The 26,709-nt window shown below is 36.4% G+C and overlaps 1 protein-coding gene and 2 long non-coding RNA genes across 3 annotated transcripts in view; 2 read left to right on the top strand and 1 right to left on the bottom strand.

Moving 5' to 3' along the window:
• Positions 1 to 26,709, top strand: part of LOC134804118 (uncharacterized) — an 805,015-nt gene that overhangs the window by 628,079 nt on the left and 150,227 nt on the right. The window lies entirely within an intron of this gene.
• LOC134804074 (ras-related protein Rab-18-B) overlaps positions 1 to 26,709 on the bottom strand; it is a 175,689-nt gene that overhangs the window by 142,503 nt on the left and 6,477 nt on the right. The window lies entirely within an intron of this gene.
• On the top strand, positions 1,549 to 4,356 carry LOC134804111 (uncharacterized). The gene is made up of 2 exons (XR_010146071.1): positions 1,549 to 2,894; positions 3,302 to 4,356. It is a non-coding gene; the product is annotated as an uncharacterized LOC134804111 (long non-coding RNA).

Raw genomic sequence — 26,709 nt, 5'->3', positions numbered from 1 at the left:
GGTCATGCATCTCAACAATCCAATTCATTAGATTATGTAATTCATTCTGAAGCCTGAATTTTGTATATGAGCAAGGTTTATATAATTTAAAAATGAAAAACAGATGTGCAGAATTTTTGGAAATTGTCCAGGCTTACCTCATGCTTCGCATACAAATCAAGGAAGTTTACATTAATGATATTAATATTTCAAAATGTAAAAGAGACTTGTACTATTAATGGTGTCACAATTATTTTACATCAATTTACCAAAGAATTAAGTTTGAAAATATAAGTAACAATTTCAAAGCATCATTATTATCATTCAGGGAACATGATGCATGGTCGCATTGTGGATACTGACATTGCATATTAAAATGAAAAGGTTAAGATCTCCTTGTAGGTATTTAAAAGAAAGTGAATAAGTTCACTATATTTGGAATTCTTGAATATCTACTTCATACCTTCGAATTGTTGACAAGTGGTATTTATATTTAAACCTTATTGCACAAAATAGGTATACACAAGTGTTCAAATTTGTTTTTCTAAATTTATAAATTTAATGCAGGTCTTGTCTAATGACTCTAGTGAAAGCGTTTGTTGCACGGGATTGGCTAAACAAGAACAGATTACTTTTCGGTGTTGACACAATATTTATTGTCTAATAATATTGCATAGTATTCAGTTATATTTTTAAAATTTGACTAGGTATGCGAAGTTGAAATAGTACAGTTATACATCTGTAATACCATGGATTGTGATGAAAAATGATTATGATTACAATCCAGTAATAAACCACAAATGAAACTATGAATTATTGTTGCTATGAAATACAATTTATTTGTGGCTTTATGGTTTCATTTGCATAAAAACTTAACAGCTGGTGATGCCTAATTAAGTTAATCAAATGGACGGATCCTAGAGGTCATAAATTGTGGAATTTGGGTTGCTAAGAGGTGGGTAATGGTCAGGAATAGTGTCGGTCGAATGCAAAAGCAGATTACTTGTGTATACATTATCAATTATAAGAGGGTCCATTTATAAAATTAAAATGTTGGCAAGAGCAGTGCCTGTTTGAAAAGACAAGACTTAAAGAATTCTCATTGAAGATTGACTTAAAGAGTAAGGTCGATGAGTGGGTACAAATAATGTCACAAGTTTTAGTGCAGGGTTTTAGTATGGTTTTGTGCAAAAGTCTGTGACTGACTTAAACAAAGGACTCAACACTAGAGTAAGTTGAATGAACGAATCTAAAAGTATATAACATTCAAATTTAAAGAAGCCTTATAAAGTAGGCTGTGTAGAAGTAACTTGGAGTTAATTTTTATTTTACATTTCTTTTCAATTCATTAAACTTTGAAAGTATCCTTAAAATTTGGTTTATTGTTAGGTTTAACACATGGTACATTTATGATTTTATGACGAAGACACAGTGATGACAAGAGAAATAGATTGGTGATATTAACCATGTGAACCATGATTCATAAACACAACATTTATGGTTGCAGTTTTACAGCCATAGCCGATTGGCTCTAACTATTAAAAAAAAAGGTGTATAAATAATAATATATTGGAATGTAATTACTTCCAATAGTTTCAATAATATAGTAGGTTGGGTAATGACGCTAGTATTTGCTACGGTGTACTTGGTGTAGTATATGCTTGTACCTATTTGGAGCCTTTTCTTTCCGGGTGCATGTGACCCCGAGGTTTAGTGTTGCGTTTTTTACCATCCCTGTGGCTGAATATTACTATGGTGAAATGTTGCACGAAGTTTAGGACGAAACATCAGGACCATCAGGTTATTGAATAAATATCTGTTTATATAAATTCAACAAAATAAAACATGATTTGAATGTAATCTTCTCAAAGTTGATAAATTGATGAATATTTATTATTTTATTTTATTAATGTTGAGGATTTTTGATGAAGATAATGATTGATATCCATGACGACATTGACGTCTAATTACAATTTTAGTAACGATGAGTAGGTGTCTAATACAAATACTTTATTTATAACGCTAAGGAAGATCTTAGGTACCAGAGGTCCGATAATGATGATGATGTAGGTATATGACTGAACATGTCTACTAGTTAAGTAAGTGTCGATGTCGGCGACAATGTTTGCTCCATGACTATGACAGGGTCAATAACTGGCCATATCGATGATAAAAACGGAGCTGGATGATTTCGATGACAGTGTCGGCGATAAAGCTTGACTGACCACTTTGATGACGATATATAGATGACGTTTATAGTAAGATTAATTGATGATGGTAATGATTGACTGGTTCCATGTGTATAATCAATGATTAAATTGTTGACGAGGACTGAGACTAAAATGATCGTTGCTACTGCCAATAATTATAACATTTGTTTTTATTTATTTTTTATGTTACAACGCTGGTAACCTGGCTGAATGGATGAAGTTGATAATGAGCGAGGGCTTCGCAGCAAGAGCTGACTGAAGTAAAGGAGGTTAAACTGTTAAGACGGTGCTGCCAGAAGTGGGCAGGGCCCAAGCTGCCGATGGACAGGGCCACAGAGCGAGGAACCGACATACATACGTGCCGTGTTCAAGATTACTGCCTTCTGCATCTGATCCTTGATCCAGCGACCAGCGAGAGTATCTACAGGTGTTGTTTTGGTCTCTTAGCTGATAAGATTGCTATTATATTAATATTATGAATCTAGAATATAACCGTTGAGTTTTGGCAGACTGTCTAGTGCAGGCCGTAATGGCAGACTGTCTAGAGCAGGCCATGACTGTTTATTATGTTAGTTTATGCTTTGGCAAAGTTAGGTTCTTGTAATATGGGCCTTGTTGTCTGATCCAAATAAATATATATACATATTAGTTTATACTTTGACAAACTGTCCAGCGCAGGCCTTGAAGGCAGACTGTCTGGGGCAGGTCGATTGTTTATGATGATTTATACTTAGGCAGACTGTCTAGAACAGGCTTTGATAGTAGCCTGTCTTCTAGAGCAGGCCATAACAAATTAATTAAAATAATTAATTAGGTATGAATGTGCAGACTGTCTAGAGCAAGCTTTGATAACAGCCTGTCTTCTAGAGCAGGCCAAAACAAATTAATTCAAATAATTAATTAGGTATGAATGTGCAGACTGTCTAGAGCAAGCTTTGATAACAGCCTGTCTTCTAGAGCAGGCCATAACAAATTAATTCAAATAATTAATTAGGTATGAATGTGCAGACTGTCTAGAGCAAGCTTTGATAACAGCCTGTCTTCTAGAGCAGGCCATAACAAATTAATTAAAATAATTAATTAGGTATGAATGTGCAGACTGTCTAGAACAGGCTTTGATAGCAGACTGTCTTCTAGAGCAGGCCGTGATGGCAGACTGTCTAGACAACTCAAGTCTAGAGCAGGCCATAACAATTTATACTTTGGAATGATATCTAGAGCAGGCCTTAAGGGCAGACTGTGAATGTTTATGATGAATTATACTTTGTCAAACTATAGAGTAAGCCTAAATGGCAGACTGTGATTGTTTATGATGAATTATGTTTTGCCAAACTATTTAGAGCAGGCCTAAATGGCAGACTGATTGTTTTGATGAATTATGTTTTGCAAATCATTTAAAGCAGGTCTTAATACTGTGATTGTTTATGATGAATTATGTTTTGCTAAACTATTTAGAGCAGGCCTTATAAGGGTAGACTGTCATTGTTTATGACGTTTTATACTTTGCCATACTGTTTAGAGCAGGCCTTGAGGGCAGATTGTGAATGTTAATGTTGGCTTATACTTTGGCAGATGTCTAGACCAGACCAAGACTGTAAGTTAGTTCATATGTATTGAAAGTTTATTGAAAGAAGGCTACTAATGCTACCAGGTGCTGGTTGTATTAAATTACTGTTTAGTGTTTATATGATCTCAGGTTATAGCATGTGAAGATTGTGAAGTGTGAAGACTGATTTCTCAATAAGGTTAATATATGCAACTAGTCATTGGTTGTGTGATTGACTAATAAAAGTCTATAGTCAGTCAAGTTTACAAAAACTGTTCTTATGAATGTTTGTTTGATATCGATAAAGTTGTTATGATATATTGCTGTTGTTATTAATGTACAATTGTTTTTAGTGAGAGGACTCACTATAAATAAAAGGACGGCCGAGTTGTAAGCATCACAATAGTTGATATCCTGTATGTTACTTTATACTGATAATAATCACATGTAGTATGCACCTGACTTTATACTTTTTGGTTATTGTATCTATGGTCATGTTTGTTGAGGGAGAACTGTCAGATTTTGGCGGCGCGTCATTGCCCGAGGTTATGTTGGATTTGTTCCTTTGTAATCTTATAATTAATCCTGTATGTCGCTGTAATAAAAGAAATATTACTGGAAGCAGTGGTTTGTGTGCTAAACCCCTTTTACTGAGCATTAAATCTATGGATGATTTCAATGTGGTGTGTGGTTATCTTGAAATTTAATGTTACAAAGGGAAATATTTAACGCCATCATATCAATTAAAATTATTCATTTCGATTCCAGGAATTCGACCCTTGACATCAAGATTTATTTCATTTTGAAATATCGGCACTGATCGGCGACTTAGATCAATTTCAAAAGTATTTATCTCTCCGAATACGCACTCAAAAAGGAATAATTTCGATTCGATTTCACCTGGAACCGAGGAAAAAAAAGTCAATAAAGTGTAATTTTGTACATTTATGTTTAGTCGTATCATACATATTTATAATAATCAAAAAAGACCAAATTACTAAAAATATGTGTCTAAAATAAATTGCGATAGTACGATATCAATGATAGGAAGATATCACAAATAAACTGTTTGCTTAAGTATTTCTATTTGTAGTAGTTTTGAAATCAATTTGTATAACTAATATTATAGCTTTATATTTTCTAACATTCTTGGCCCCTTTTGGGCAGCATGAGCGCTCTCCAATTGCTTCTGAGACCCCGACGCAACGACTGGAACTCCTCAGTGCCCACTGGGTGGCAGTATGGAATACTATTGGGAAACTATGGTCCAGAACATGCTAGGTAGACAATAGTTATTATCAAATTTCCACTAGCAAGTAATTAGAGTTTAATTGCACAATTAAATCAGTTGCACTTTTGTGTTCCGTAGAACTTATCTTAAATCAAAATATAATTTCGTGGAAAGTTTAAGTGATGGAACTTATGACTGAAGATAAGCACTAAATGTTTTTTACTTCAAGATATTCATATTCTTTGTATCGTGTATTGTATAGAGTATTAAAAAACATGGTGTTTTCTTAGTTTTCTAACTCTTAGGTACCGTATCTTGAATTAAATTTTACAAGTCTATGAGGCGTATTTTGATTATAATATCTGGTTATGAATTTGATATAATTTGTTATGGATATGATCTGTCAGTGCCACTGACAACGGTCTGACGATGACTGATCCGCAATAAATAACATCAAATTAATTATTTTCCTACTATAACAATCAGAATACGCCTCTTGTACTGTTTTAAATTACGTACTTACCTACCTACTTAATATGGCTTAAGGTGGATGTGTAGGGCTGTCCTGCCGACTAGCCACCAAAAGATGGCGTGATTGTGCACAAATTGCGGATTATCACTATTTCTTTCAAAACCCAAACAATTTTCTAAGATGTGTTAATATTGGCGCAAACAATAAAAAATATTACGTCTAAATCGAAATATATTCCACTCAACAGTGTCTCATTTCATCAAAATCTGACAAAACTGCAAAATATTGCAATTTCATGCATTCACGCACACTACCATATCCCCCAGTGTCAGTCTTGTGACCATTAAGCCAAAACAGACTAGAGGTCGCTAGTACAGAAGATGGCTTTTCTGATTACTCTCATTAGCTAACTAGGGACAAAAGTGTAAACTAGATGGCGCGGTGTAAGAGATGAATTTTTTTGCAAGATTAATTTAAGGTAAAGGCGCATCCAGACGAACTGAATTTAGCACCAGAATGGGCGGATTGTCTATGGTCACGGACGGTATATTCTGTAAGGCCTCGACAGACCTTGCTACAAATACCGGAATGGAACGGAAATCACATGCAATTATCGGTGAGGTATATAGAGGTCCATACAATAAATTCGTGACCGTATGCAGACCTTTATTATTCTTTTTTGCTCGACGCTGCCTTCGACTGCCATACATTTGTTATACTACCTACATAAGCAATACCCACATTATATGCACGTAGCGTACGTTTCGTGGCTCCTGGCCGAGGCGTTAGCTTGGTCCGATTTTAAGCTACCTACATTCCAAATTGTAAATTTCAAAGGTCACGATTACATACTTTCTACAATGTTTGTTTTCACACCGCAATGAATGATGAGTGTTTCCAAATGGTCCAAAAGAGCTTTTTCCAAAAAAAAAATAGACCTGAGTCTCACAGACCCTATATATTATAATAATTTGTTTATCTAGTTCTTCCAGCTCAAAATCACTGGCATATTCAATCCTGATAGTAAAAAAATCCTCTAAATATTTGTGGCTTTCCATTACAAATGGGTCCTTATACTTCAAGTGCAATAAGGTCCTTTCCAACTGAAATTCTTATAAAAAGGTTCTTATTGCACATGAAACATAATAAGGACCATTGCATTGTCTGAATGGAAAGCCACATTTGTATGGAAATTGTAGATTCCACTAAGTAGGTACGTCAAACCATGAAGTTATATTGTTTAAACTGGAGCGAGTTGTCAGTTTTTTTGCCATACTAATTTGAACCTTATCACCGAGACAGAATGTTGTTCGTACCAGACTAGAGAAAACGGTCCACATGAGATAGAAAAACCTGAGCCCTGTGTCTCACTCGCACATGTTGCCAATGTTAAAAAGATACCATTGTGATAGAAATTATATCAATATACTACTGAAATTCATTACCTTCTTATACTATTTTAGTGCTATATTCTAATTACAGTTCTGATACCTTTTAAGTAATTTGTTAATTATTATGATGTTAATATTATTAACTGATTAAGCCAAGCATGTGCGCAACAAAAAAAACAGTAAATTGAATATGGTAGAAATTGTAGTAACTTTGAATATTAATTGGTATCCCCAACTTGATGACGATTAGGGTCACCATGATGTCGGTACGATTTGGATCGGTCTTACAAAATTGTTATTTCCTACTTAATGTAAAAATAACTTTACCTAAATAGTATACTAATAAATAAATAAAGATATACTTATTTTGGCATGTTTAATTATTCGGTTCACGTAATGAGAGCTACATAATTGCCAAAAATTAAATCCGAAGTCCTTACATTACAGATTGGACATTACAGACTCATATTTTTATACATAGTATTTAATTACTGGAACGTTAATTCTAACTATTTATATATATGTAATCGATTCTATATAGGTTGGGCCGACATTTCCGTCAGTATACAAAAGCGGCAAATTTGAAAATGTTGTTTCAATTACAGATCTACGATGACGCTAACGCTTAAAGAATAGCTAAAGTATGCAAAAGGGAAGTCATCACGTATATGAACACACCATGAGTATGATATTGATAGTGATAGGTATTTTGTTAAATTATGAATTATGAAGAGCATAAATAGTGTAGAATGCCGGTTTACACAGTTAAATGTAAGTTTTTATTTCGTCGTGTGCTAATATTTTATCATTTTAGTCAATAATCAAGATAATTTCGTGTAAAAACATAAATTGTTACGCTACGCTAGGGCTTCACAAAATGACTAGTATCGATAACCAGTGGGCATAGTAATAATATAAATTTATTTGCGTTGCAAGTGTTGAAAGTAGGAATTAAATTCGCAACGAGTGGTGATAAATTAAAACACGACCGAAGGCAGCGTTTTTAATCGATACGATTTGCGAATTACCAAGTACAACTACAACGTTTTACCCGACCCTGGATATTTGTCTCGCTCTCTCTTATAGCTGTCTTTGATAGAAATAGAAAATATTTATTTGGCGTACAAAAACATACCTACATTACGGTAAGTACACCATAAAGTTAACAATACAGTAAACATACACCAAATAGGATGCCGCTCAGCATAAGCAGTGTCTGTAAGACACTACGCTGGTTTTCACCCAATACGTACGATGGACGTACGGCGGACCACCTTCCTCACAATAAACCACGATCGCATTGATCGCGATCCAATACGCCCATCCCATCTGTAACAGCTTTTATAACGACTAAAAGCTTTATAACGACTAAATTAAGTAAGGTTGTGTGAAGCGTTTTACAGAAGAGAAAAAAACTATATCCATCTCTTTTCTGGGGCAATTATACTAGCATAGGGTAAATACAGTATGATTCTCTCTGATTATGCACGAATGAGAAAAGATCCTGGCCAAACTATACATTCCATCTTATGCTAATATCCCACATTCATATGACTTATGGTCACCCTAATTAGAAAGAGATGGAGGGCTCAGGTTTGACCTCTCATGTGGACACACTTTTTGGCCAGTGTACACTATCCAGTTTACTCTCTACGTCCGTGCGTCAAACACGTACAAGTGAAGTACTAAAACGTGACGTAATGGAACGGACATCTCGGGACATTTTTTTAAGTGGTAGTACGGAATGCTGACGGTGTAGAATGAGCCCAAAAATGTGCATGGACACAAAGTTAAATTTCAATGCAGAACTGAAATATTCATGTTTTAGTTTAGGGGAAAGTACCTACCTAACCTAATGCAAGCTTTAAAGCTACTATTCCATCCGCTTACCGAGCGCGTCGAATGGGATGACCGCTTGGGCTAACCAGTATGGTCGTATTTTCCGATTATTCACAGTTCTTAGATCTCTAGAGGGTTCAGCCAAGATGCCAATCATTTGCGACAGAGAGACGTCAGAGTTTCGTTCGCTATGGCGCAAACGATTGATATCTTGGCTAGGCACTCAGTTCACACTACGTTGGACAGCGGTGAGAGAAACTCAATTCCCTAGTACTCGCCCGATATTTGTTTTACTCTGCCTGCTTATTAATTAACGATTGATCCGACTTTCCTTCTTCAATGAATAAGTATTTCAAGTTAATTACTAAAGTGATACAAAAAGCTTAATATCACTAATAGATATTAGAAGTACTTATACATGCAGAGTGTAGTCTAGTCGACAAGTTCAAAATGGTGAAAAATAGAGATACTACTAAAAATACGTGTGATACCTGGATTCGGATGATGTATAGAAAAATGTATTCGAAGCGTTTATTAGAACACAAAAAAAATCAAAAGTTATAGACATAAAAGGCGGAAAAGAGAAGATACCGTCAACCGGGATGAATAGGGATGATAGGGGTGATAGGGAAGGTCTTCTAATAAGACCGCGTTTTCGCGTAGCAGCACGGGATATGGTAGCTGCTCTCACTGACCCAAGAAGAAAATCCACCCTGTATGTATACCTTTTCGTTGCCTGACCTAATATTAAGTAAGTTTCAATAATTGGTCAATGCACAAATTTATAATTCTTACGTGCTATTTAGTAGCTACTTCATAATACCGCATGAGTTTGTGCCGCACCATAACGATAGTACCTTGTAGTCGACCGGGGTACCACATTACGATATTATATAATAATAGTAGACAGTATTAACAGATTCTGCCCCATGTTCCGGCCCTGCCCAACCTTACGTGTAGCAGAGGAAGAAAGTTGGAAAGGGGCAGAATCTGTGAATACTGTCTACTATAATATAATAATGTGATACTCCGCTCGACCGCAATGGTATAATGGTTATATATTTTTTGATTCATATATATTTTATATAATTGTCACAAGATTTAAAAGAATTTTGGGTAATTCTTAACAGTACGGTTACCATCAGTTTGTCACTGACATAAACGCCGTCGAGAACGTAATTTACTTTCTATACATCCCGTTTGCACTAATATACGAGTGCGAGCGAGATGTATAGAAAGTAAATTACGTTCTCGACGGCGTTTATGTCAGTGACAAACTGATGGTAACCGTACAGGAAATGAGTTCTGTGTCGAAACTTCGTAACAATTGTCATGTTTCTTGTGACAATTGTCATTAGCTTCGCCAAATAAGTACCTACCTACTTATTTATTGTATAATAGTATGCTGACTAGGTATTTTTTTACACTTAAATTTCATAGTTTTTTTAAATATTTACTTATCTTGAAAAAATTAAAAACTTCGTAATGTTGATTGATCAAGTGCGGGCTAAGCGTATTCAGTGCACTCCGCGAGCTCTTGAGATTTGCCTCAAAAATGGCGTGAATGGCCGCTAAGACCGAAATACTTGTTTTTAAATAATTATGTCATGCGTCGCCTGTTTGGGTTTGGATATGTATATGTAGGGCACATACTGACTGATACCATGGACAATATTGTATGTATGGCCATGGGACAAAACGGAAACATACACATGCATTAGGGTATTTAGAGCCAGTAGACAGTATCATAACAACCGGTGTAGTGGTAGTGGTTACGAAGAAATTAACTAATTACGATTTTTTACTTTGGAGCAGCCTGTATGTGTTAGTAGCTCCTGAGGTAACCTTCTTCGACCTTTCTGATTATCTTTCTTATTTATGACACTAATAAGATTCTGACTTTTAATAAACGTCATTATTGCCGCACATTTTCGAACAAATTGTTAAAAACACTGCCAAGGATTAATACAATACAGGGTATATTGTTTCAAATAAATAAATCATTCATTATACATACCACATGCTACAAAGTATATTTCAGAGTTTTTCAGGGCGAAACATTATTCCATACTTTATTCATTTTAGGCCCTGGGTAATGTTTAAGTAATCATAACTATTACAACACAGTAAACTAAAGAAAATAAAAGTATTTTCTTATTGTACTATTAAATTAAAAAAAAAACAACATATGATTTTACCAAATTTGAGTATATTTACAAATAGGTACTTATTTTTTTCATTTTCACTGGTTCTGTTGTGGCCAGGTGATATTTAGGAGTTCACTCCCGTAGGCAGGATATCGGTAGCGGATGTTTGTGTTTGATGATCAGCTAAAAAGGATCAAAATAGATAATATTAACTAATAAGGAATGAGGATAATAAATTTTAAGAAAATCTAGTTGAGACTGGAATAGTTTTAAAGTTACTTAAAATGAAATTACTATACTTAAGTTTTTATATTATTTACAATTAATAAGCTTATTTATTTATTTAATAACATTTATACAACTTTATAACAAAACACTAAAACTTATATAAAAAAAAACAATTAATTAAATTTGCCCTGTTACTATGTATGTTAGTTAGTGTATCTAGGTCAAATCTTGAAAGCTAAATTTAGGCTTACGGCTCGATTCGGAAAATGAATTAGATTTCTACTAGACTTCAACAAGTTACAATACGGATAATTTAAAGATATTTGTAAGGTAGATATGTCAAAGGTCATTGGGCGTTTTGTTCGGACATATGACCCACAGCGTACACAAACGAAATAGGGCTAGGTATGTAGGTAAATGTATCTGCTACCCACTGGTATGAGTCGCATTCTTGCAAGACATGGGAGAATTGAGAAAAAAATAAAAATCATTTCTCATCATTATAGCATTTTTGCAATGAATTAAGTCAGAACTATTGGAATTATTTCAAATATACTTTGAATAGCTGCTGTTAGATTACGTTGCTGTTGTTATATTGTTTAATATCAATAGGAACAAAAATAAAATCCAGTTCTAAAAAAACAATATTTTTATTCTGCTTGATCAAAATCAATTGTTAATTCGTCTAAAAAGGCAGCAGCAGGCGCGTCAATCACTTCTTGATGCCTGGCCCATGATAAAAAATAGACTACGCTTGCAGCATGTGCACAGCTTCCGACGGTTTAGGCGGAGTATGTCACTTTCTTAAGAGGGCACTTTCGAGTTAGGTCACGTTCTAAGGACGTCACTTTCTGAGGACGTCACATTCTGAGTTCGTCACTTTCTGAGGTCGTCACATTCTGAGCACGTCACTTTCTGAGAACGCCACTTTTCGTGGGCGTTACTTTCTGAGTACGTCACTTTTTTATACTAAGATTTAAGCGTATACTTACACGAACAATGGATACCAGCAATCAGCTGTACGGCATACGGCCGCTTTTATGTATGACATATACAGGTTGTTTTTTCAGTCGCCATTGAAGGAAAATATGAATCTATAGAGGATAACGGGCGTCTGAATCCAAACGGCAACGACAGTTTCCTGTTATCGTCTATAGATTCGTATTTCCCTTCAATGGTCACTGAAAAAACATTCTGTATGTCATACATAAAAGTGGCCTTATACCGTACCGCTAATATAATTTCTGGTATCCATTGTTCGTGCAGGCGCACGGTGCACGTGCATGCTAAAAAAGTGACGTACTCAGAAAGTGACGAACTCCGAATGTGACGTCTTCAGAAAGTGGCGTTCTTAGAAAGTGACGTACTCAGAATGTGACGACCACAGAAAGTGACAAACCCAGAATGTGACGTCCTCAGACAGTGACGTCCTCAGAAAGTGACCTAGCTCGAAAGTGACCTCGTAAGAAAGTGACATACTCCGCCTAAACCCTTCCGACGGTAGTGCGATGGCCTTGTATACACGAGCAGTAATAGTTTTGAATACTATTTCTTCCAATAACAACACACAACACTAAGGGCCAGTTGCACCAACCACATTTGACAGACTGATCAACGTCAGCCGGCGCGCCCCGGCGCCTTACTATGAAACTTTCCATACATCAAAAATTAGCGAACTCTTTAACGGTACGAACAGTTTGGTGCAACTGACCCTAACACTATCTCGTACACATACTGTTGAATAACTTTTTTCTGCCGGTTGATACATAAAAAAAATTACATATTTAAAAAAGTGAGATTAAATTCTCTATTTTAAAACTAGTTTGGTCTCTGTACGGGAAAGTTCATAAAGCGGGTCAAAAACGCCCAATGACCTTTGACGTTTCCGCGATTCTGGAGGTCCTCTTGAACGATTTCGACAAGTTATGACTTAGATATCCAAGTCACATCTAGTCGATATCTAATGTAGATCTAGTTGATCTCTAAATCGTTGCAAGATCTTGTGATTATCTCGAAATCCGAATAGGCCTGTTACTTCCCGATTTCCGATTGAGCTGAAATTTTACATTCATATGTAACTTGGAGGTTATTCCCACTAGTTACCACCATGTTGTTACCACCATCGAACTTTCCGTTTTGGTTTCTTGTGAACAATATGATAAATAATTATTAAAGCGGCAGCTGCACGACGACGTACGTCCATGGTTCCTGAGTACAAACTGGTCGATCGTCGGATTGCTTGCCGCGCGCGGCTGCCGCGCTATAATTCAAGATGGTGCCAAAAATGGCTCGCGAGCCAAAATACAGATTTGCCGCGGTCGAACAATGCTTGCGTGGCCGCCGCGCGATATCGAGACGCGGCTTAAGAAAAAGTGACCAAGGCCTCCAGTGCCCCGGGGTGGAATCGAACCAGCGTCCTCTGCTAGGTCACGGCGGCAAGGGCGAATTTTTCTATGTACAGTCGACGTCTTTGATATGTTTACATTTTTCGGTTTATTACAAGGGAGTAAGGTGCAAACATGTAAACATATCTTTGACGTCGACTGTATGTACATATTATTATATATTTTAATGTTTGTTATTACCTATTTTAATTTGTTTGACATGCCTAGAATTAATTTGTTATTTTAGAATAAGAATTGCTGTGCCCTTACAGGGTCCATGTCACTGTACTCGAAATTGTATTGTAACACCTTTATGTAGCAACATGGAAATGCAATACACAATAAACAATGATGATCGGCCTAGCCTAGTCAAAAAGAATCTGAAGTAGATATGCATGATGCAGTTTGCAGGACAGGACCAGGTGCAAAAAAATATAAAGAATTAAATACGAATGTCACACATCGTGACAAACCATAAACGTTTATCGATTATATTATATATTCCTATACATATTTATACTCGCGCACGAAGGGTTCCGTACCATTAGGCCGCCGCCCCACTGCTGCGCACGCTATGTACACGACCCACGTTCCTATTAGTAGGAGATCCCACATATATGGTCGACCTTCACCAACCTGTCTGACGGATGAAACTATGAAAATATGAAAGAAAATATGTTCCAGAACATAAATAAGGGGTCATCCATTAATTACATCACACGTTTAGGAGGAGGGAGTGGGTCAAGAAAATGTGACATGTTGTGACAAGGGGGAGGAGTCACAAACTTTGTGACGTCACTTTAACTTCATCAGTAACCGAAAATTTATTTAAATTATTTTATACGCCAATATACATTTAAATAACAAGTCTTAGAAACGATAATCGTTTTTATTCGTTTAATTTTATTTCTTAATCAGTTTTGGGTTATAAAATTACTAATATTTCTTTTGTCAAAAATATTTTGATAAAATATTAAATAAATATTTGCCGATTTCGTTGATGTGACGTCACACCAGGGGGGAGGGGTTTGCCAAATGTGACCAAGTGTGACAAGGAGGGGGGGAGGGGTAAAAAAACCTAGAAATTCGTGTGACGTAATTAATGGATGACCCGTAAATAGGGTTGCCTAAAGAAATATGGTCAAGGCTATTTTTAATAAACTTTTGAAAAAAAATTTTTTTTCGTCAAATTTCACCGATTTGTCTGACGAACGAAATAAGTTTCAATGGAAAGTATACAACTTGTACAACATAAATAAACTAGGTTGCCTATCTTTTTCCGGTCACTATTATGTGGTTGCCGTGTTTAAAGAGGTGATTTTATATCGATAATTGCACTCATCTATCTGACGCTTGAATTATACATCAAAATGATGGCAATTTTATTGCAAATACAATGGTATAGGGTTGCCTGCGAAAATCCGGTCACAAATAAGGGTTGCCAGGATTTTAAATAAAATAAGAAGGGAAGACTTTATCGATAACTCATAAACGGCTTAACTGATCAAGTTTGTTTTAATTTTATTTGAATGAGTTTTTTAGGCACTATTTTCATGATTTTTTTCATATTTTTTGTTTATATATATTATATTGTTTGCATATTTATCCAACGACATGTCACACTATGGGATTGAAGCGAAAAAAATGGATACATACATTTTTTTATTTTTCTTCGGTTGATACCTATGTTGTGATATGTCATTTGATATGAATTTTAAAATGAATAAGGTTCTTCAAAATTTTTTTTTGTGCTAAAGTGAATATTTTTGGAAATAATCGCTTCGAAAGAAACAAAATGTATGTGAGGATTTTTTTTTTCGTTTCAACCCTATGGTGTGGGGTGTCGTTGGATAGGTCTTCCAAAATTAATAGGGGTTTTGGAAGAACATTTTTTGATTAAGTGAATATTTTCGGAAATAATCGCTTTGAAAGAAACAAAATGTGTGTGACAATTTTTTTATCGTTTCAAACTTATAGTGTGGGGTGTCGTTGGATAGACCATTCAAAATAAATAGGGGTATATAAACAACATTTTTTGATAAAGTGAATCATTTCGGAAACAATCGTTTAGAAAGAAAAAAAATGGCTTTTCCTTCTAACTTTTGAACCATTGGTCCAAAAAATATGAAAAAAATCATGAAAATAGTGCCTAAAGAACTCATTCAAATAAAATTAAAACAAACTTGCTTAGTTAAGCCGTTTATGAGTTATCGCTAAAAGTCCTTCCTTCTTATTTTATTTAAAAGCCTGGCAACCCTTATTTTTGACCGGATTTTTGCAGGCAACCCTATACCATTCTATTTGCAATAAAATTACCATCATTTTGATGTATAATTCAAGCTTCAGACAGATGAGTGCAATTATCGATATAAAATCACCTCTTTAAACACGGCAACCACATAATAGTGATCGGAAAAAGATAGGCAACCTAGTTGATTTATGTTGTACAAGTTGTATACTTTCCATTGAAACTTATCTCGATCGTCAGACAAATCGGTGAAATTTGACGAAAAAATGTTTTTTCAAAAATTTATTAAAAATAGCCATGACCATATTTCTTTAGGCAACCCTATTTATTTATGTTCTGGAACATATTTTCTTTCATAAAATATAAGTTTCATCCATCAGACGTATTGGTGAAGGTCGACCATATATGTGGGATCTTAGACCATATACAAAATTTCGTGGGCTTGCCCACGGTTTGTATTAAAACGTGGGCCGTGGATGTAGCGTGCGCAGAAGTGGGGCGCCGGCCTTAAGCAAAAAACGGAAAAAGAATCACGTTTGTTGTATGGGACCCACTTAAGTATTTATTATATTCTGTTTTTAGTATTTGTTGTTATAACGGCAACAGAAATACCCGGAATGGTGGTGTGGTCTGGCCTAGTGGGTAGTGACCCTGCCTATGAAGCCGATGGTCCCGGGTTCGAATCCTGGTAAGGGCATTTATTTGTATGATGATACAGATATTTGTTCCTGAGTCATGGTTGTTTTCTACGTATTTAAGTATTTATATATTATATACAATACAATACAATACAAATACTCTTTATTGCACACCTCATTACAGAAAACAATACAAATAATACAGGAAGAAGAGGTTAAACAACAGGCGGTCTTATCGCTAAAAAGCGATCTCTTCCAGACAACCTTTAGGTAGCGGAAATTAATAAATTTATGTAATTTATATATATCGTTGTCTGAGTAGGTACCCACAACACAAGCCTTCTTGAGCTTACCGTGGGGCTTAGTCAATTTGTGTAAAAATGTCCTATAAATGTCCTATAATATTAAATACATAATTTGTATGAAAATTTCAACTGTCGGACGACAACGGAAGACGGACGGACGATCAAACGGACAGCGGAGTCTTAGTCTTCGCCGTATTCCTTGAAAGGGGTTATTCTATGGGTCATTTGCAATGATTTAAGTCCAGTCAACCAGGGGTCAAAACTCATTGGTTTTCAAGTTATATGAGTTTTTAGTTTTTTGTTTACAAAACCCGCCTTTCGACTAAAAAGTGGTAATTGTGAAAAAACTACTCAAATTTGGACGTAAAAAAACATTCACCTAATAGCCAATAAACTACTGATTACGTGAAATAAAAAAAGATTGCCAAAACTTTCCAAAATTTTCAAAAAAAAAGGATTTGAAGTCACAATGTTTTTGTAATTTTCCCCAAACTTTGTAACATTTTAAGGCATTACTTTAAAAAAAAGTATGATACTTTGCGTACAAAATACAGAAATGAGTTCCTCAGCTTTCCAAAAAAGTACGAATGTCGACATGTTCTCTTAAACTTTTTAAAATAATAATAATAATAGCAGAGCAGGTAGGTACCGAAGACAAAAAATGCTTACGTAGAAACTAATTACCGTATTGACTTGACATGTATTAGGTACTTACCGAAAATGTAAAATAAGTTTATGGCAAAAATTTCATTTTTGGTACAAGCTTTTATCGCTGACTATACTTTTCTTACGACAGACAACTAATACTCATTATAAATTCTAAAAACCCCTAACACAATTAGGTTGCGTTGTTTCATCACCGAGTTCCTATGGCCACCTCCTGTCTCCATCATCAGATCAGTTCGACAGTACCATATTATTGTATTGTCATCAGGCGGCTTAGCACGGTCGTGTTTTTATCCCTTGTCACCATGCCTGTCACGTTCTAATAAGTATGTAAGTGCGAAAGGGACGCGCATAGTGATAGTCGATAAAAATGGAACCGTGCTGAGCCCGCAGAACTACATACAGCTGTAAATTTTCATGACGCTACGATCCTTGGAAGATGGTTAAATTAGTTACCTTAGATTCCATTACATAGTTAGTTACATACAGGTCGAGAGTTCCTATGGCCACCTCCTGTCTCCATCATCAGATCAGTTCGACAGTACCATATTATTGTATTGTCATCAGAACTACATACAGCTGCCAATTTTCATGACGCTACAATCCTTGGAAGATGGTTAAATTAGTTACCTTAGATTCCATTAAGTACATAGTTAGTTACATACAGGTCGACCTAATAAAAGCCTGTTAATGAGTTTTAGTTTAGGCGTCCGTATAAATAAATCCAGCGAGTAAACCACAACCACAATACTCTTGCGTACAATAGTCTAATTTACGGTGAACGGGAAAAAAATAGAGCGGTAGGTAGGTAGTTTAAAAAAACGTATGCAGAAAAACGCACAGCTTATCTATGGAATAAGTACCCTTCACACTCTCGCGGACTTAATAATAATTTATTATAAATGTTATGATCTTATAAATTTGTAAAATCAATGAAAATTCATTTATAATTTATGAATATATAATTTTTATTTAAAATCATTGAAAAATTATCACCTTACTACCAATCCCAGTTTTGAACTGATAATTGATTAACGAAAATTCCTAGAAACCCTTAGAAAGCAAATCTGGCCTGACCTCCGATTAGGTAGTTACATGTACTAATGTAGGGATCAAATTTTAACGGAAATGGTTTGTAAGCTAAACTATTACAACATATTTTGTGAATTATATACCCTTACGTTATTACCATCTATTGAGTAAATTAGACACTACTTAGTTAGGTCACCTGTGTTAAAGTGACATCTATGTTGGTTATTATTAAACTGAATCTCGCCATCTTGTTTTACATGGATAGTGTAGATCACTCACACAAACAAGCGCTTAACTAAAATCTTCGCATTTTTCAAATGGTTTTTAATTAAAAATATTGAATAATTGGTCATTATTTTTAACTTGGCGACGACAGACGATTATGCACTACCTAAACATCAAGGTTGTAAGTGCTGTAAATCTACGTATTAAGAGAAAATTGACCAATAAAATTGTATGAAATTCGCATAAGGAGAACCACCTTAAGTCGACGGTACTCGCAACACCCAATTCGTCAATATTCCGCGCACGTCAGCTCTATATCCCTTAAGAACAAAATGCTACTAATATAAGATACGCGATGAAGTGGGAATCGACCGACAATTCCGCAATAACCTTTTTGCGCTACCCTCTTCGATGGGTCATTAAAATATGTCGACAGTTTTGATAGCGTGCATATTTTACTAGAAATAAAATGTTTGCATTGCTGATTTGATCTATTGTATTGATACATATTATTATGTATAATGAATAATAAAATAACCAAAAGTAGTAATGAATAATACAACGAAATATAAATGTAACCTAAAATTAAAACTACCTACAAAACCAAACTAACATTAAAATAAACCTACTTAAATATTAAACAACAATAGAAAAAATACCCACCTATGAAAGGTCCCCCAAGACTGTGCCCTGCGGAAGGGTGCCCATGAGGCTGGCTACATTACCCCGCTGGATGGCTATGCCTATTCGTTGACCTAGGAATGAGCCAGCCCTAGGGTCACCCGAGGTCTCCAGTATTTTTTTTTCAATTTCGTGGAAAAGGATATGAAAATAGTATAAAATTCAATTAAGTGCGGACCATACACTGGCCATTGAGGATACGCACCCCTTACAATTACGAGTAAATATATTTCGTCTGTAATTACTTTTTAATTCAACAGAGCTGAATATTTTTGATATTGTAACCATAAAGCTGATATTCGGATGGCAACTGCAGCTGCATTAATGTTACGACATTCATGGAGAAAATGTCTACAGTCCTGAGATAGTCAAATTTTTACATGAGATCGTGACGCCATAGTTATTAATTTTATTTTGATACGCTCTAGAGTCGAGTCGTGTCAACAGGCATTTCACCCGCACCAATAAGTGTGAGCGAGATGCGTAATGAGACGACTCCTGATTGCATTTCATGTTCACCAATCAGTTAGCTGCTAACACTGACGCTGCATAAAGACTCGACTCCAAGGCGTATCAAACGAAATAAGATGAAAAACGTAACGAATTGTTAAAAGAGATTTAGCCTCCTTGACCAAATGTTTGCCAAATTCTATTTAAAAGTTCTGTTTTCTCCGGCGTGACTAAGTTCTTGCTACCTGCGACAGCGTATATAACACGTTAAGATTTAAACTAACTTTAAACTTACTACCATTGGATTACTGTGATGTTCGAGCTTCGCCGAGGCAGGATGTTTTGGGCTTGAAATGGTTTATCATTTTCCGGCATAGTATGTATAATCCACGCCGTTAAATAAAATGTTCAATAGAGAAATAACTCTGGTTGATTTGAAACGAGGGCTTCAATTTTATTTAAATGTTTATTTATTTGGAGATCTAATAAATTGTATTATTAATTAATTATATTAGTGAAATGGATACAAATCTTATACGTTAAACACGGCAAACAATGCGTTTCGTTGATATGTAGGGAAGGCTGGCTGTATAAGATGAGATTTATGTGTCACAGGTGGTGGCTACGACGTAGCGGTCAAGTATGTTCGGGCTGACACAGTCATGTTGTTAAGACATATGGATTTACCCACGGACTATTCTATTCCATGTACTTGTGTAGGCGAGGAGGGTAAGATTATATATAATAAATTGACAGAAGTTTTACTGAACTATCAGTGTATAATATGTATTTAGCATGGAAGAAAAAGCACTTTTCCGAATAGGAGATGTGAAAATGTAATTTAAATAAAAAACCGGGCAAGTGCGAGTCGGACTCGCGCACGTAGGGTTCCGTACCATAATACAAAAAAAAAACAAAAAAAAAGGCAAAAAAAACGGTCACCCATCCAAGTACTGACCACGCCCGACGTTGCTTAACTTTGGTCAAAAATCACGTTTGTTGTATGGGAGCCCCATTTAAACCTTTATTTTATTCTGTTTTTAGTATTTGTTGTTATAGCGGCAACAGAAATACATCATCTGTGAAAATTTCAACTGTCTAGCTATCACGGTTCGTGAGATACAGCCTGGTGACAGACAGACGGACGGACGGACGGACGGACAGCGAAGTCTTAGTAATAGGGTCCCGTTTTACCCTTTGGGTACGGAACCCTAAAAACGAACAAAAAACACAAGAATACGTAATAGGAAAACGCACGTTTACATTCTATGCGGTTTTTAATTAGACGCCCGCCCTGATAGATGCATGCTTAAACAATTTAAACATATAGTACTCGTAATTTCTAGATAGTGAACTAAAACGAGTATCATGAACACTATAACAAAACTGGAGACTAGGTATAGCCTGTCCGCTTTTCTAAGATCAAGTTGTGACACTGCGTTTTGTAGGGATATTTCAGAGTAACGTTTTTACATAGGTCTCAAATAGAGAATAGTTTTTGTTGTGTGGCTAGGATGTCATTGATGTAGCAATAATACATATGACAACCATCTAGCCAATAAGAAACTAATTGAAGCTGATGGGGTTGCTACTTCAAAACTAAATTCTAAATTAATGGAATAATATTAATTAAAATTTAAATCAAAAACCTAATAAACAAATACAATAAAGGTTGAAATATGTTTAGATAAATAAATACGATTTATTTCTGTATGTTGAACTTACATATAAAATTATTCCATGAATTTCATAGTTACTGTTATTTTGATTGTTGTCATCCCAGGGAGAGTTAGGCCTGAGATTCATTTCCTTGTTACCTTTCGCCCGGGATGGGCATTTTTAAGTTCTAAAGTGAAGCTGAAGGCATCATGCTCTGGTAGCATCGATCAGAGTCCTGGAGATGCAGCAGTCGCTGCGCACATGAGCTGAGAAGCTCATATTAAAGTTATTTTCCCACAAACAGTAAGTAGAACATGATAATATGTAGTGTCTTCAGTTTTGACACCTTGTTGAATCTTTGTTCTTACATAATTTGACCATTCGCTTCGTTTCCAGTCTGCTGGTGAAACAATGTGGTTGGGTGGGATGTCAGAGCTGTGAGATGAATCCACTCTAGAAATTTCCAGCTGGTAAGAAACTCAGAATATATAATGTCCCTTGAAAGGTTATGATGCCACATGTTTCTAGTTGTTAAAGTTATAATGTTTCTTTCAGCTGACTGGGTGTTTATTCTGGATTATGGAAGTCTGTCCATAATCAACAAGCATAATTTGGTGTCTGGTGAACAGTCTGCTATGAGAGGCTCGTTCGTCTGCTGGATGGAGGTGCCATTGTCAAATTGAGGCCTTAGTCCCTCTGCGGTGTTCCGCGGTGTCAGGTCGGACGCCTGCTGCTGCAATCGGCTCCAGCACAGCGGAGTATGGCACCACGGGCTTGAACTGGCGGTAGCATCGTCTCGAGGTTGTTGTACCCTTTCCTTCCATCCTGGGAGCGTTCGTACAAAATTTAAATAAGTAAATTTAGTATAAATCATATGTGATGGCAAATGATAAATTAGGTACTAACAAATTTAGATAGGTCTGCTTGTAAATCATTGTAGAACCACTTTTGGCACGACCCAGCTCTACCGACTGACACTTGTAGAATAAGGTGCTCAATGCTAGCTTACATAGTGATTTAAACGTAGAACTCGCAGTGTTTGAAAGATTAGTAATAAATGATGTGTCACAAAAACTAACTTTTCATTGAATATCCTTTTGCCCTGAATAGCTGATGGAAATAATTAGGTAGCACCTGCTTAAAGTTTAATTTTGGTAAGTTTTAGTATTAAATATTGTCCGTGGGTTTCCTTTTGCTAAGCCCACAGCCGGGCTGGGGAATCTACGTGACAAAGTACGCCATAGTAATACTATGGATCTTAGAAATCGGACAAGCTACTCCTACGGACATGTACTAGCATAGCATTGCAATTTATTTTATTTTGTGTGTTACATGTAAATAGGTCATGATCTATTTTAACTGAAGCAATCAATTACATTATTTTATGCCTAAATATATGTTTCTTTAAGCATAAAATTTAACAGCAAATAAAAACACCGGAATAAAGAAAATATTTAACTCCAAAAATTTCACCACGTCATCCATCAGTTCCATCACGTTCGCACTAAAATCTCAGCGTACTCAGCGCTCATTCCGGCATATCAATAAACAGGCATCGCCTTAATTAACCCCGCTCAGATTAAGAAGGGTCCCGTATATTTTGCGGTAAGCGCGTCGTAAAGTCGTACTTTTACGAGTGCGGGAAAGATTTACTGTTCCCCCACCATCTTTATTGGGATGCGGTAATGCGCGTTTTACTACGGGACCCTAATGCGGGAAGAAAATAAAAACGTCTTAACACCCAATACCTGTTAACTCTTTTTTAAGTAGTGTCAAGGTAAACTTAAAAAAAAAACTTTTAATTTTGCTTGCAAATTGCACGTTTTTGTTTTTCTACAACGATCACGATACAACGTCATTTTTAATTATGTGTTAGGTATTGTTTCATTTATTAGTTAATGATTCCGATAAAGGCAGGTACCTATAGTTACTTATCTTTTGAAATCTTGCGACTCTTAGGCAGGCAGGGCTTCATGCCTTCCTATTTATCTATTTATGAAAAAACGCATTCATAAGTACGGGATCCCTTTGTTTCCCATAAACTTATTGTTTCGAATTTCGATTTTCAGAAATTTATATCCATATAATTTATGGACATAAACATCAAAAGTCATAATTTTTGTTAAGTATTTCATTCTAATGTTAAACATCTATAATATTAAACGCTATAATCACAAAAGTTATAAAATTGATGAGTATAACATTCAAAGGTATATCAATAATTATTCAGAAATATTTTAAGGCATATATTTTATCGGACTAATGGTCGTTAACGATCTCATCCACATGGAATCCAGTCATTAGTAAATGTAAGCGGAAACGAATATCGACAGTCGATAAATCGAATATCGTTAGTGTTGTGTGTCGACAGAGTGACATCCCTAGTGCGCAAAACGTTCAAACTGATAAACAAGACCAAGTGCGGGTAGTTCGAAAAACTCGCGCGGCTAGAAGATGTTGATGTCAACTTGAGCCAGTCTTCTCCGAGACCACGGGGACAACGCCGTCCTCGAAACGTCGGAGGTAAATCTTAAAACTTAAATACGCGATTAAGTCCCGTTGTGCAGTTTGATAATGTTTAATAATCGTGAAAGTTTAAATCAGTGTTAATCATATCGTTTTAATGTCATCCCTTTGTTTCCCATAAACTTATTGTTTCAAATTTCGATAGTCAGAAAATATCTCCTCTAATATTCAAATATTTAGGAGCTATAATAGTAAACATTATGACTTTCAATAATTATGTCAAACAAAGGGACCCCCATTTTTAATGAATAAAGTGAATTACGTCTAAGAAACCAAATCAATAACATCCTTCATATAAAGAAAAAAGAAATCTGTTTCCTCAGGTAGGTTTGTTAGTTACCTTGTGTCCCTCAGAGCGGAAATAGGAGCCCCGCGGTCGACTCGTTGGCGGGACGAAATGGCTTAATAAGCTACATGAAAAATAAGAAATGGCGGGGAAATCAGTAAGCCAAACAATAAAAATTCTATTTCCTCAGGTAGGTTCGTTAGTTACCTTGTGTCCCTCAGAGCGGAAATAGGAGCCCCGCAAAGCGGGGCTCCGTCGACTCGTTGGCGGGACAAAATGGCTTAATAAGCTACATGAAAAATAAGAAATGGCGGGGAAATCAGTAAGCCAAACAATAAAAATTCTATTTCCTCAGGTAGGTTCGTTAGTTACCTTGTGTCCCTCAGAGCGGAAATAGGAGCCCCGCAAAGCGGGGCTCCGTCGACTCGTTGGCGGGACAAAATGGCTTTATAAGCTACATGAAAAATAAGAAATGACGGGGAAATCAGTAAGCCAAACATAAGAAATCTGTTTCCTCAGGTAGGTTCGTTAGTTACCTGTGTCCCTCAGAGCGGAAATATCGACTCGTTGGCGGGACGAAATGGCGGGGAAATCAATAAGCCAAACAATACAAAACCTGTTTCCTCAGGTAGGTCCGTTAGTTACCTTGTGTCTCTCAGAGCGGAAATAGGAGCCCCGCGAAGCGGGGCTCAGTCGACGCGTTGGCGGGACGAAATGGCTTAATAAACTACACGAAAAATAAGAAATGGAGGGGAAATCAGTAAGCCAAATAAAAAATAATCCCCAGGTAGGTAGGAAGCATGCAATTTGTATTGTTTAATTTTATAACTACAACGTCAATGAAAGTCTGCAGTCGGAAGCTAACTGTTTATTGATAAGAACTTAAAACTACCCTAATCTTAGTTACAAGCATACCCTACATTTCTTCCCCCTTATATATAAATAATTGACCCTCTGCTTTAGACCCATTTAAGTCCTGCTAAATAATAGCTTTGTAATAAGAAAACCCTTCACCTTGGCAATACAAGTACTCAATACTACTTATATAGGTATACAACAAATGGGAGTTGGAGTTGATACTATGTTTATATAATAGAAACATAGTACCAATATTTCATACATAAAAAGGTACAACTTAATAATAAATTAATACTACAACATTACAAAAGGTAATAAATACCTAAGCAATCTATGCAATGCACACATTTTATTTTCTCATCGGCGCGGCGTCGGCACTGGTTAACAACTATTAATAAAAACTTAGGCCTACTATTATTTTAATCTATTTGTTACTAACTATATACTATTTTTTTTTTTTTTTTACTCTATTCCACCCCCCGTAATCTTTTCTCCCTTCTAAATGCCCTTTTAGCGCGTTCGCTGCCTTCTGCGGAAGGTATTAGACTTTGGGTTTTGGGTGGGTCTGCCGAGCATCCTTCGGATCCTTCCGAAGCAGAATCAAACTCGCTTTCATCTGCTGACCCTTCCTTTGCTGAACTTACGGGCTCCTTTGGCGGTGACGGAGGATTAGCGCCCGTGCTTTCCGTGTGTCCTTCGGACGATGAACTAGGGCCTGCTAAGGAAAACCTTGTGCGGCGCACGGGTATTATTTGGTCCGCGTGTCTACGACAGCTAGTCCCCCCGCCTAAATTTATTTTGTAGGACACCGGTCCCGTTCTTTCCCCAATGTTACCCGGAGTCCATTTGCCTCCGCGAGTCGAATAATCCCTTGCCAGTACTGCGTCTCCTAACTGAAATTCCCTATCGCGACCGCCGGCTGCCTCCACCTGCCGTTGCTGTGCCCTGCGCACGACCTCAGCGGTCTCGGGTCGCAGTGCGTCGAGCCGGTTGCGCAGGCGTCGACCGAGTAACGCGACTGCGGGCGATACGCCAGTACTCGCGTGTTCACAGTTTCTGTATTGAAAAAGAAACTTATGTAGACCTGTTACAAGATCTTGTCCCCTGTACAATGCCTTTTTTAAAGCCTTTTTTACTGACTTTACAGTGTTTTCTGCCGCCCCATTGGTTTGTGGTCTGTACGGGGCGGAGGTGGTATGTTTAATCAAGTTGTTTGCGCAATATTGTTTAAAATCTTCGCTTTGGAACGGGGGTCCATTGTCAGTCACTAATTGTCGTGGAAGACCAAATCTCGCAAAAAGGGATCTTAGGAACGTTATTGTATCTTTTGCTGACGTACTACGGATCTCTTCCGCCTCCAACCACTTAGAATGCGCGTCTACTAACACAATATAATACTTTCCATTAAATTGTGCGAAATCCGCATGCAAACGCTGCCACACCGTGTCGGGGAACTCCCAGGGGTGTAGGCTGGCCCGCGGGGGGGCGTCGCGCACACTGCAACACGCGTCACATTCCTTGGCTATTGTTTCGATATCTTTATCAATGGATGGCCAGTAAACATAATTACGCGCGATCGATTTCATTTTAACTACTCCTAAATGGCCTTCATGAATTTCCGACAACAATTTTTTTTGGTATTTCGGTGGAATAACTATTCTATATTTATAAACAATGCACCCATGTTGTAAATTTAAGTCTGCTCTTC

This window comes from Cydia splendana, chromosome 2 (genome assembly GCF_910591565.1).
Source record: "Cydia splendana chromosome 2, ilCydSple1.2, whole genome shotgun sequence".
Classification (NCBI taxonomy): Eukaryota; Metazoa; Arthropoda; class Insecta; order Lepidoptera; family Tortricidae; genus Cydia; species Cydia splendana.
The sequence above is the reverse complement of the archived record's forward strand: the minus strand, read 5'-3'. Positions and strand labels throughout refer to the sequence as shown.